Here is a 10,525-nt window from a genome sequence, read left to right as displayed (position 1 = left end):
CACTCCTGGTCAGTGCCTGGTCAGTGCCTGCTCACTGTCTGATCACTCCTGGTCATGTCTGATCAGTGCCTGCTCACTGTCGGATCACTCCTGGTCAGTGCCTGGTCAGTGCCTGCTCACTGTCGGATCACTCCTGGTCAGTGCCTGGTCAGTGCCTGCTCACTGTCGGATCACTCCTGGTCAGTGCCTGGTCAGTGCCTGCTCACTGTCGGATCACTCCTGGTCAGTGCCTGGTCAGTGCCTGCTCACTGTCTGATCACTCCTGGTCATGTCTGGTCAGTGCCTGCTCACTGTCTGATCACTCCTGGTCATGTCTGGTCAGTGCCTGCTCACTGTCTGATCACTCCTGGTCATGTCTGGTCAGTGCCTGCTCACTGTCTGATCACTCCTGGTCATGTCTGATCAGTGCCTGCTCACTGTCTGATCACCCCTGGTCAGTGCCCTGCTCACTGTCTGATCACCCCTGGTCATGTCTGGTCAGTGCCTGCTCACTGTCGGATCACCCCTGGTCAGTGCCTGGTCACTGTCTGATCACCCCTGGTCATGTCTGATCACTGTCTGATCACCCCTGGTCAGTGCCCTGCTCACTGTCGGATCACCCCTGGTCATGTCTGATCAGTGCCCTGCTCACTGTCTGATCACTCCTGGTCATGTCTGATCAGTGCCTGCTCACTGTCTGATCACCCCTGGTCAGTGCCTGCTCACTGTCTGGTCACCCCTGGTCAGTGCCTGGTCAGTGCCTGCTCACTGTCTGATCACTCCTGGTCAGTGCCTGGTCACTGTCTGGTTACTGTCTGATCACTCCTGGTCAGTGCCTGGTCATTGCCTGGTCACTCTTGATCACCCCCTGGTCACTGCCTGATCACCCCGGTCACCCCCTGGCCAGCCCTGGTCACCCCTGGTCACTGCCTGGTCACCCTGGCCAGCCCTGGTCACCCCTGGTCACTGCCTGGTCACCCCTGGTCAGTGCCTGATCACCCTCGTCGCCCCCTGGTCACTCCTGGTCACTCCCAGCCTTTCCCAGCTGGTCAGTGTGGCCCAGCGGAAGGGCCGGGCTGCCATGGAGCCGCAGGCTCAGTTACAGGTGCCCACTCAGAGACCCCATGAGCTGGACCCGCTGGGGTCACCGAGGCAGATCCCGGCCCTACACTGACCCCACAGTGCAGGGAAATCCCGCTGTGCAAAGCACAGAGCATCACAGAGGGGACACAGAGGGGACACAGAGCATCACAGAGGGGACACAGCGGGCACAGAGGGGACACAGAGCAGGCACAGAGGACACAGAGCAGTCCTGCAGCTTCGCTCGAGTGAAGGCAGAGTGTCCAGTGGGGCACAGCCCGCAGCGTTTCTCTCTCGGGGTCTCAGGGGGCTGCTTTTTCCCAAAGCTCCCGGCTGCACATTCCCTCTTCCCGTCCCCATGGCTGAGGTACCGGGGAGGGGGAGCCTACCACGTGTCCCCCTTGGCCCTGGCACCTTCCCCCAGAGTCCATCAGCTCAGCCCCATGTTGTTTCAGGGCTCAGGCTGGCTGAGCTCTGTGACAAACCCGCTGCAGGCACTCAGCCCCACCTCAAAGACATCAGCACCGCACATGTCCCTTCCTGTGCAGAGCCACAAGGGCCCCCTGAGCCTCCTCTGCTCCAGGCTCAGCCCCTGCCCAGCTCCGTTCCCTGATTCCCTGCCCTGCACAGGCTCGGGCCCCTCTCTCCACGCTCTCAGGCACGCTCCAGCCGTGCCCCAAGCCATGACCGCATCATCCCAAAATAACCCCGGGCTCGGCGTCCGCAGTGACGGCGCGGCTATAAATACAATACAGGGCTGCGGTGCCCAGGCTGCCTGCACAGGAGTGACCCCATCGGCAGGGAATGTCCCCAGGCCCGGATCCGCCTTACGGCTCCCAGCAGCGTCAGGCTCTATTCCCCGCGCTGCTCCGTGACACACCGGGCTGGGCTCAGCGCGGACAGCCCCGCGGCATCCCTGCGGGGAAACCAGCCGCGCCGCAGCCACGGCTTCCAGCGCCGTGATTCATCCTCCCGCAGAAATGCCTAAATTAGGGCAGCGGGAGCATCCCGGGGCCGCGCTCCGCTCTCCCGGGGAGCCGGGCACAGCCTGCCTGCCGCAGATATTTACGGGCAGTGAGATAATTCCATCATTCCAGCCTCGCCGGGAGCGCTGCCAGCGGACACGGCCCCGCAGTGAAGTCACGGGCTGAAAAAGCGCAGCCCAGAATGCCTTGGAAAACCGCCCGCCGTGTTTTTCCCCTCGTTAAATCTCCCTCGGCGCTGGGAGCGCGCAGTCTGGAGAGCAAAATGGGCCCAGATATGGGGAACACGCACTGAAAGCATGAGATTTTTATCTCATTAATAAAATATCTCTCGGGGGTTGAGAGGGTTTTATGAACAAAGGGCGGCTCAGAAAGTTTGAAATGTTTAAATTTTTATTAAAATGTAAGCTAAGGGGGTTTAGATGGGCTTAAAAAAAAAAAAAAGTTTGAGGGTCATTTTGTTGGAGTTTTTTTTGAACAAAACTGCCTTAGGAGGTTGAAGTGTGAGGGTTTTTTTTGAGTGAAATACAGTTTGGAGTTGGGCACCGGGGGGCTCTGGGGTGGGCACTTGGGGAGGCTGAAATGTGAGGGGTTTTTGAATAAAATACAGTTTGGAGTTGGGCATCAGAAAGCTCTGGGGTGGGCACTTGTGGAGGCTGAAATGTGAGGGGTTTTTGAGTGAAATACAGTTTGGAGTTGGGCACTGGGGGGCTCTGGGGTGGGCACTTGTGGAGGCTGAAATGTGAGGGGTTTTTTTGAGTGAAATACAGTTTGGAGTTGGGCACCGGGGGGCTCTGGGGTGGGCACTTGTGCCCAGTCCCAGAACACGGAGCAGCTCCCGCTGTCCTGGCCGTGGCCCAGCAATGCCCCCCAGAACCCAGAGGACTGAGGGGAGCCTGAGGCTCTTTCTGTGCCGTCCATCAGCTTTCCCCATGGCAGGGACGATTCTCCTCTTCCCCCACAGCCCCGTCTGACCATTCCTGGGGAAGCAAATCCCACTTGACCCAGCCACCTTTTGAGTGCACAGCTGCCTTTTCTCATGTTAGCTGAGCCCCGAGCTCTCACTGCTCTGGGAGTGATTTATTGCATTTCCTTACAGAAGTGCTCATGGAAATCCCTTTTCCTCCCCTTCCAGAGGAGCTGAATGACCTCCGAGATCCAATTCCCTCACGAATCCCTTTTTTTCACATCTCACACCATTCCCATTGTTTCTTTTTTCAGTTCTTCCAGGTTTTCAGTCTTTTAAAGCCATTGACAAGTTGCAGCTGAATCCTCTTCTCTGCCTGTATTTAGCATAAGGCAAAGCCCCCTCCCAATTCCTGTTTTCCTGTCTCAACCTCCCCAGTCCCTCAATCCCGCTGATTTTGCCCAAACTGTGGACATTTAGGGGTTTCTCTGCTCGAACAGCACTGACAGACAACATCTCCATTCCCCAATGCTCTTGTCCCACTCCCAGCTGTCGGTGACAGCAGATCCCAAATTGGGTAAAAATTCTGATTTTAACACACTTCCCAGCTGGATATTTATTAGCAGGACCTTCAGACACTTCCAAATCCCAGAATTTAGGAACGCATGTTATTTATTAGCCAGCTTTTTGGCTGCAGCCATGTTTGCCTCATTGTCACACACGCCGGCCAGCAAAGCTCCAGGGAGGATTGCCTCGGGATTTGGGCAAAGGAGAGGGAATTTTATTGGTGTGCCTATTATCGATCCCCTCCGCCCTCCACAGCCACCACGGGGCCCTGGACACAGACTCCACACCGGCTTCACCACCGTGAATTCCCTGAGAAACCCCTGGGGGGAGAGCTGGGATGGTCTGGGAAGAGACAAAACACGGGGGATATGAGAACAGCCCCTGGAGGTCCCGGAGCCTCTGTGAGGATGGGAAACCTGTGCTTGAAATGTGGGGAAAAGAGGATATATGGAAATGGTTTAGCAGTCTGGGAGGGTTTGGATGAGGGTGTGCACAGTCAGGTCCTGTAGTAGGTGAATTTGTACAGAAGGGACAGAGAACAGGGATGGAGAAGCTGGGATGCAGAACCTCCATCAAGGAGAGTGCCTGGGAGGCGTATCCCAATGGGAAAGGCTGACTCGTGCTCTGCTTCAGCTTCCCTCAGCCCATGGGAAGGAAGGTGGTGTCAGGAAACCAAACCACAGAGCCGTTCCCAGCTTCTTCCAAAGGCTCATTCTCCATCCATCCATCCATCCATCCATCCATCCATCCATCCATCCATCCATCCATCCCACTGCTCCAGTGCCTTGGTGTGACCCTCAGTGGGACCCGCTGCGGGCACAGGGCATTCCCTCACAGCGTCATCTCACACTCCAGAGCTGAGCTCCACAGTTGGGCTCGGCCCAACGCCACAGAACCCAGAGCCGGGCCTGGGCCCAATCCCACAGAACCCAGCCCAGGCCTGGTCCCAATCCCAATCCCACAAAAGCCAGAGCCAGGCCTGGGCCCAATCCCACAGAACCCAGCCCAGGCCTGGTCCCAATGCCAATCCCAATGCCAATCCCAATGCCAATCCCAATGCCAATCCCAATGCCAATCCCAATCCCACAGAACCCAGCCCAGGCCTGGGCCCAATCCCAATGCCAATCCCAATCCCAATCCTACAGAACCCAGAGCCGGGCCTGGGCCCAATCCCACAGAACCCAGCCCAGGCCTGGGCCCAATGCCAATGCCAATGCCAATGCCAATGCCAATGCCAATGCCAATGCCAATGCCAATCCCAATCCCAATCCCAATCCCACAGAACCCAGCCCAGGCCTGGGCCCAATCCCAATGCCAATCCCAATCCCACAAAAACCAGAGCCAGGCCTGGGCCCAATCCCACAGAACCCAGAGCCAGGCCTGGCCCCACACAGGGCTGCCTGGGCATTGTCCCCAGGCCCTGTCCCTTGGCCCTGTCCCTGGGCAGCGTCCCCAGGAACCATCCCTGGGCACTGTTCCTGGGCTCTGTCCCTGGGCTCTGTCCCCAGGCACTGTCCCCAGACCCTGTCCCTGGGCTCTGTCCCTGGACCCTGTCCCTGGGCACAGTCCCCAGGCTCTGTCCCCTGTTCCTGGACCCTGTCCTTGAACCCTGTCTCCGGGCTGGCACCGCCATGACCCCTGGGGACGGGCAGTGGCTCTGAAGGGCCCCGGGCTCTGTCCCTGGGCACTGTCCCCAGACCCTGTCCCCGAGCTCTGTCCCCAGGCTCTGTCCCCAGGCTCTGTCCCCTAGTCCTGTCCCCGTACCCTGTCCTTGGGCTCTGTCCCCGGGCTGGCACCGCTGTGACCCCGGGGACGGACAGAGGCTCCACCGGCGGGGCCGGGCGTGCCCGGGGAAGCCCAAAGGCCGCTGCCAAACGGGAGGAAGGCGGCCGGGCCCGGGTGGCTGTGGGCGCCCCGCGGAGCAGGGGACGGGCGGCGTGAGGGAGGAGCAGGAATCCCGCGGCCGGGGGAGCTCGGGAGCTCGGCGGCGGTGGGAGGACGGTGGCCGAGGAATGCCCCGGCTAATCCTCCTGCCCGCCGCCGGCTATTTAGGGAAGAACGGAGGAGGCCGCGCTCGGCCCTGGCTCCGCTCCCGCTGCAGCCGGCTGGATCCGGGCCCGCGCCCCCTCCTGCGGCCGCTCCGGGCCGGGCCGGGCCGGGCTCGGCCGGGCTGCCCCGGGCCGCGCCGGGCTCCGCGGAGCCCCGGCCGCAGGCACCGCGCTGCCGGCGCTGGAGCGGCTCCGAGCCCGGGGAGGCACTGCTGGGGCCGGCCGCGTGTGCCCGGCCGGGCGCTGGAGCCGTGATCTCAGGGAGCAGCAATGCGGGGGCGCTGCCCCGACATGTCCTTGTCGGGGCACGGCGCTGTCCCCTGCGGGTCACCGGACATTGTCCTGCCAGCCCGGGGCAGCGCCGCTGGCCCCCGGCGGTAACCGGGCGGCTCCGCGGACCTCGGGCGTGTTTTGAGCAAGAAAAGAGGTGTTGTTCCTGGTGAGGCCATGGCCAGACCTCCCGCTGCCCCTTTGCACCCTGAAATGCCGTGGGTGTCTCTGAGCCCCACGCTCCCGCTGGACGCACAGCCCGAACTCCGAGCGGCCGGAACTGGGAGCTGCCGGGATCCCGGCGGGACGGGCTGCGGGGGGCGGCCGCTCCCACCCCGCGGCTTTCCCCGCCCTCCGCTCCCGCCGCAGCATGACGGACGGAGGTCAAAGATGACACCACCAGCGTTGAACTTTCCCAGCTCTCTTCACTTACTGGGCCTTTCATTGGGAGAGCTTCAGACAAAAAGGAGAAACTGTACCGGGGAATTCCTGGTTCCAGAGCAGCCAAATTTAACTAAAACCACTTCAAACAATAAAGTGATTCACCAGCTAAATCAAAGCAATGAGAAACCCCCCATCAATTCTGCCCTTCCCTCCTGGGGTTTGTTTCCCCAGGGAGAGGTCACGGGAGCAGTGGTCAGGCCAGGCCTGCGCCCCAGCAAGGGAGGAAGTGCCCAGGGAGAATCGTGTGTCCCCAGTGTCCTGGGGAGCTCCAGTCCCTGCGTGTGGCTGTCGTGGCACGGTGCCTGTGCTGCAGGACGTCCTGGATCCGGTCCCTGTGCCCGCTCCTGTTTGTGCCCACGTGCGGCCCTGCCTGGCCCGGCTGCTTCCCGCTGCCCAGCAGCTCCCAGTGCCCATTCCCGCTCTGCCCTTGGTCACCCGAGCCCGAGAGCTCCCCGGGGCTGGCTCCTAGCGCCCGGCCCCTCACGGCACCCAGGGAACATCCAGTCACGGCTCCGTGAACTCAGCACCCCCCAAATAGCCCGGCCAGCCTGGCCCCCAGCGGGAGCGCTCCGGCCCCGGCGCTGGCCCGCGGATGATCTTACAGCCGGGGAAGCTCCAAACATGCTGCTCCTGCCCATAAAAAGCAAAGGGCTTTGGGCATGGAATCATCGGGAACACGGGGATTGCGCCAGCGGGGGAGATGCTCCCGGGAGGCAGCGTTGTTGGAACGGCGAAAGGGCAGAGGGAGCTGAGGCTGGGGCGGGGGAGCCCCAAACAGAGCTCAGTCCCTCCAAGGTCTGTAAAACACACCCAGAGCTCTGCTGCCGCCGTTTGGCTCCTCGGCCGCCTCGTCCCAATAGGAATACGTGACCCAAATCATACAGCAGAACCAGGTGCTAGGAACACAGAGGTGGTTATTATATTGTGATACCTGTTTTTCAATATCCCCAAATCCCAGTGTGTCCCTTACCATGGCTCTGGAGACCATTCCAGAGAGCTGGAAGCTGGCAGAAGCTGTCACCTCCCACAGTGCCCGAGGCACAGGCCCTGGACACCACCCCAGCCGTGGAGCCCATCCGATGGCAAGACACTGCACAGGGAGGTCCTACTCAGTGAGAAGCCGAGTTTTCCAGGCAGGGAGAGGAAAAACACCTCACTGCCGCAATGCTCCAATGGATAAAACTGGAATTTAATTAAATTAAGGAGATATCTGCAGAACTAGAAGATCCAAAGCGCCTCCCAGCACGCCATGTGCTGCCCCCTGCCCGGACACACATGGAGACAACGGCCCCTCCGGGCTGCAGCTGCTCCCGCTCTTCCGCGATTCCCAGGAATTCCTCTTCCTTATCTTATCTTATCCGGGCACCCGGGCCGCCCTCAGTCGGCAGGCCCGGCGCGCAGGTCGGGGCGCAGGCGGATCTCCACGAGGCGCACGGCGCGGAGCAGCACGGCCAGCTGCGAGCACAGCCGCGCCAGCACGTCCAGCAGCGGCTCCGCCAGGTCCCGCACGCTGCCCAGCACCTTCTGCACGAACAGCAGCAGCGGCTGCAGCAGGCTGTGCAACAACGCCGCCAGCAGCGGCTTCAGCACGTGCTCACCGACGGCCGTCAGCACACCGACCACCAGCGCCTGCATTGGGGTGAAAGAAACCCTGTGTTTGAGGGGTACTCGCCAGCAGGAGTCACCAAACACGGGCCGAGGCACAAAAATCCCACTGCGGGAGGGAAACGTGCAGCAGTGGAGTTCCTGCTACCGGTATGAGGGACTCTGCCATCCCCAGAGCTGCTCCGGCCGCGGCTCCGCGGGAACAGGGCGGCTCACCCGCACCCCGGCTCCGCGGGAACAGAGCGGCTCACCCGCACCGCGGCTGTGCGGGAACAGAGCGGCTCACCCGCACCGCGGCTCTGCGGGAACAGGGCGGCTCACCCGCACCCCGGCTGTGCGGGAACAGAGCGGCTCACCCGCACCCCGGCTCCGCGGGAACAGGGCGGCTCACCCGCACCGCGGCTGTGCGGGAACAGAGCGGCTCACCCGCACCGCGGCTGTGCGGGAACAGAGCGGCTCACCCGCACCCCGGCTGTGCGGGAACAGAGCGGCTCACCCGCACCCCGGCTCTGCGGGAACAGAGCGGCTCACCCGCACCCCGGCTCTGCGGGAACAGAGCGGCTCACCCGCACCGCGGCTCCGCGGGAACAGGGCGGCTCACCCGCACCCCGGCTCTGCGGGAACAGGGCGGCTCACCCGCACCCCGGCTCTGCGGGAACAAGGCGGCTTACCCGCACCGCGGCTGTGCGGGAACAGAGAGGCTCACCTGCACCGCGGCTGTGCGGGAACAGAGAGGCTCATCCGCACCGCGGCTGTGCGGGAACAGAGAGGCTCACCTGCACCACGGCCTCGCCGAGGAAGCGGATCAGCTCCACCAGGAACAGGCTGAACACGCTGACCACGCACCGCGGGACGGCAAAGAGTTCCCGCAGCTTCCGCTGCACCGGCCACTCGGAGCTGCCGGGGAGAGCAGGGAGCGTCAGAGCCGGAGAGCCGGCCCGCCGAGGGGATGCACCTCCATCCCGGAGCCCGCCGAGGGGATGGATGGATGCACCTCCATCCCGGGGCACAGCCGGCACCCCAGGCAGCTCCTCGGCAGCACATCCCAGCTCCCAGCCACCAAATCAGCGAGGAGAAAGCGCTAGAACCACAGGCTCTCCCTGCATGGCCCAAACCCGCCTGAAGCCACCCCAAAAGCCAGTCCCTGGGGATGGCACACCCCCAGAGCAGCGGCTGGCCCGGGGTGCAGCAGCCCAGCTCCTGGGAATCCCATCCATCCAACATCACCGGAGCAGCTCCGGCGTGGGCAGTTCTGAGGCTCCCTCTCATGGCCACTGCCACGAGGTGATCCGGAGATTTATTCCGGTTTCTCTTTCCGCAAAAATACCAAGTGAGGAGGGTGAATTGTGCCGGGCTGGGAGGAAACCTCAACCCAGCGGAATGCAACGGCAGCAGCACCGGTTTGGGGTGGAAGGAGCGACTGCAGGATGACCCAAACCCCGAGGTTTTCCCCCATTTTGTCCCCGTGACCCAAACCCCGTTTCCCAGAATCCCGGCGAGATGCTCCATCCATGGTGCCGCTCTCCCGCCCAGGATCCCAGTGTGGAGACACTCCCAGCGAGGCCGGGGCAGATCCTCCTGGGGTCCTGGGGGACACATCCCTTCAGCACCCCATAACCGGTGCCTTGGGAGCCTTTCCCCATGCGGGATCAGCCGCTGGCCTGCGGCCAGACTCACACAGGCTGCAGCTGTCCCTGGGGATCAGCTGGGATCCCGGGAAAGCACGGACATGGCGAGAACCGGCAGAGCGGTGGGATAAGCTGCAGAGCAGTCCGTGATCCAGCCGGGAATCCGCCTGCTCCGCTCCTACCCCCTGCTCACCGGGGTCTGAGCCTCTTCCCTGGGAACCCACCGGGATCTGAGCTTCTCTTCTCCGGGAATGCACGGGGCTCTACCCCCCCACCACCCCCTGAGTCCCGTGGGATCCGCTCCCTTCTCCGAGCACTCCCGGGATCTGCGCTCCCCTCCAGAAAGCCCCGCTCCCGTTCCCAGCGGTCTCACCGGGATCGGGGCGAAAAACAGCGTCAAACCCCTGAGATCTACGAGTTAACGGGGCGGGACTGGCCCAAGCGCGCCCTCCGTCCCCCCGGGGAGATCCCGGCAGCGGCACCGCCGGGACACATCCGCACCCCGCCCCCGCGTGGCAGCCTGTGGGGCTCCCGTTCACCGGCGGGCCCAGGGCAGGGGGAGCCCGGTACCTCCTTCGGTTCTTCCTCCCGGGGCGGGGCGGCGGCACCGGGGGGGCGCGGGGGGCACCGGGGGGGCCCGGCGTGCGACGGGGCGCGCCCGGCGCCATGCGAGCAGCCCCGCCCCCGGGCCCGGCCCCGCCCCACAGGGGACAGGCCCCGCCCCCGCTCGGGAACAGGCCCCGCCCATTTCCCCGCTACATTGTTGCCGCCCTTGGTCGCGCCCACATAAGCCACGCCCCCTCATTGACAGACAGCTGTCTCGGGGCGGGAGGGCGGGCGCGCCCGCAGATGAATGACAGAGACTGTGACCAATCACAGCCCCCTAAACGCGCCCCGGTGTTCCCGCCCACCGCGGAGATCCCCGCGCGTCACGTGGAGGGGGAAATGGTACTGTGTATGCAAATATATGCAAATCGTATGCTAATGAGGGTGTGCCAGCAGTGCGGGCTGACA

Source organism: Ammospiza caudacuta, chromosome 5, assembly GCF_027887145.1.
Source record: "Ammospiza caudacuta isolate bAmmCau1 chromosome 5, bAmmCau1.pri, whole genome shotgun sequence".
NCBI lineage: Eukaryota > Metazoa > Chordata > Aves > Passeriformes > Passerellidae > Ammospiza > Ammospiza caudacuta.
This window is presented reverse-complemented; position numbering follows the sequence as displayed.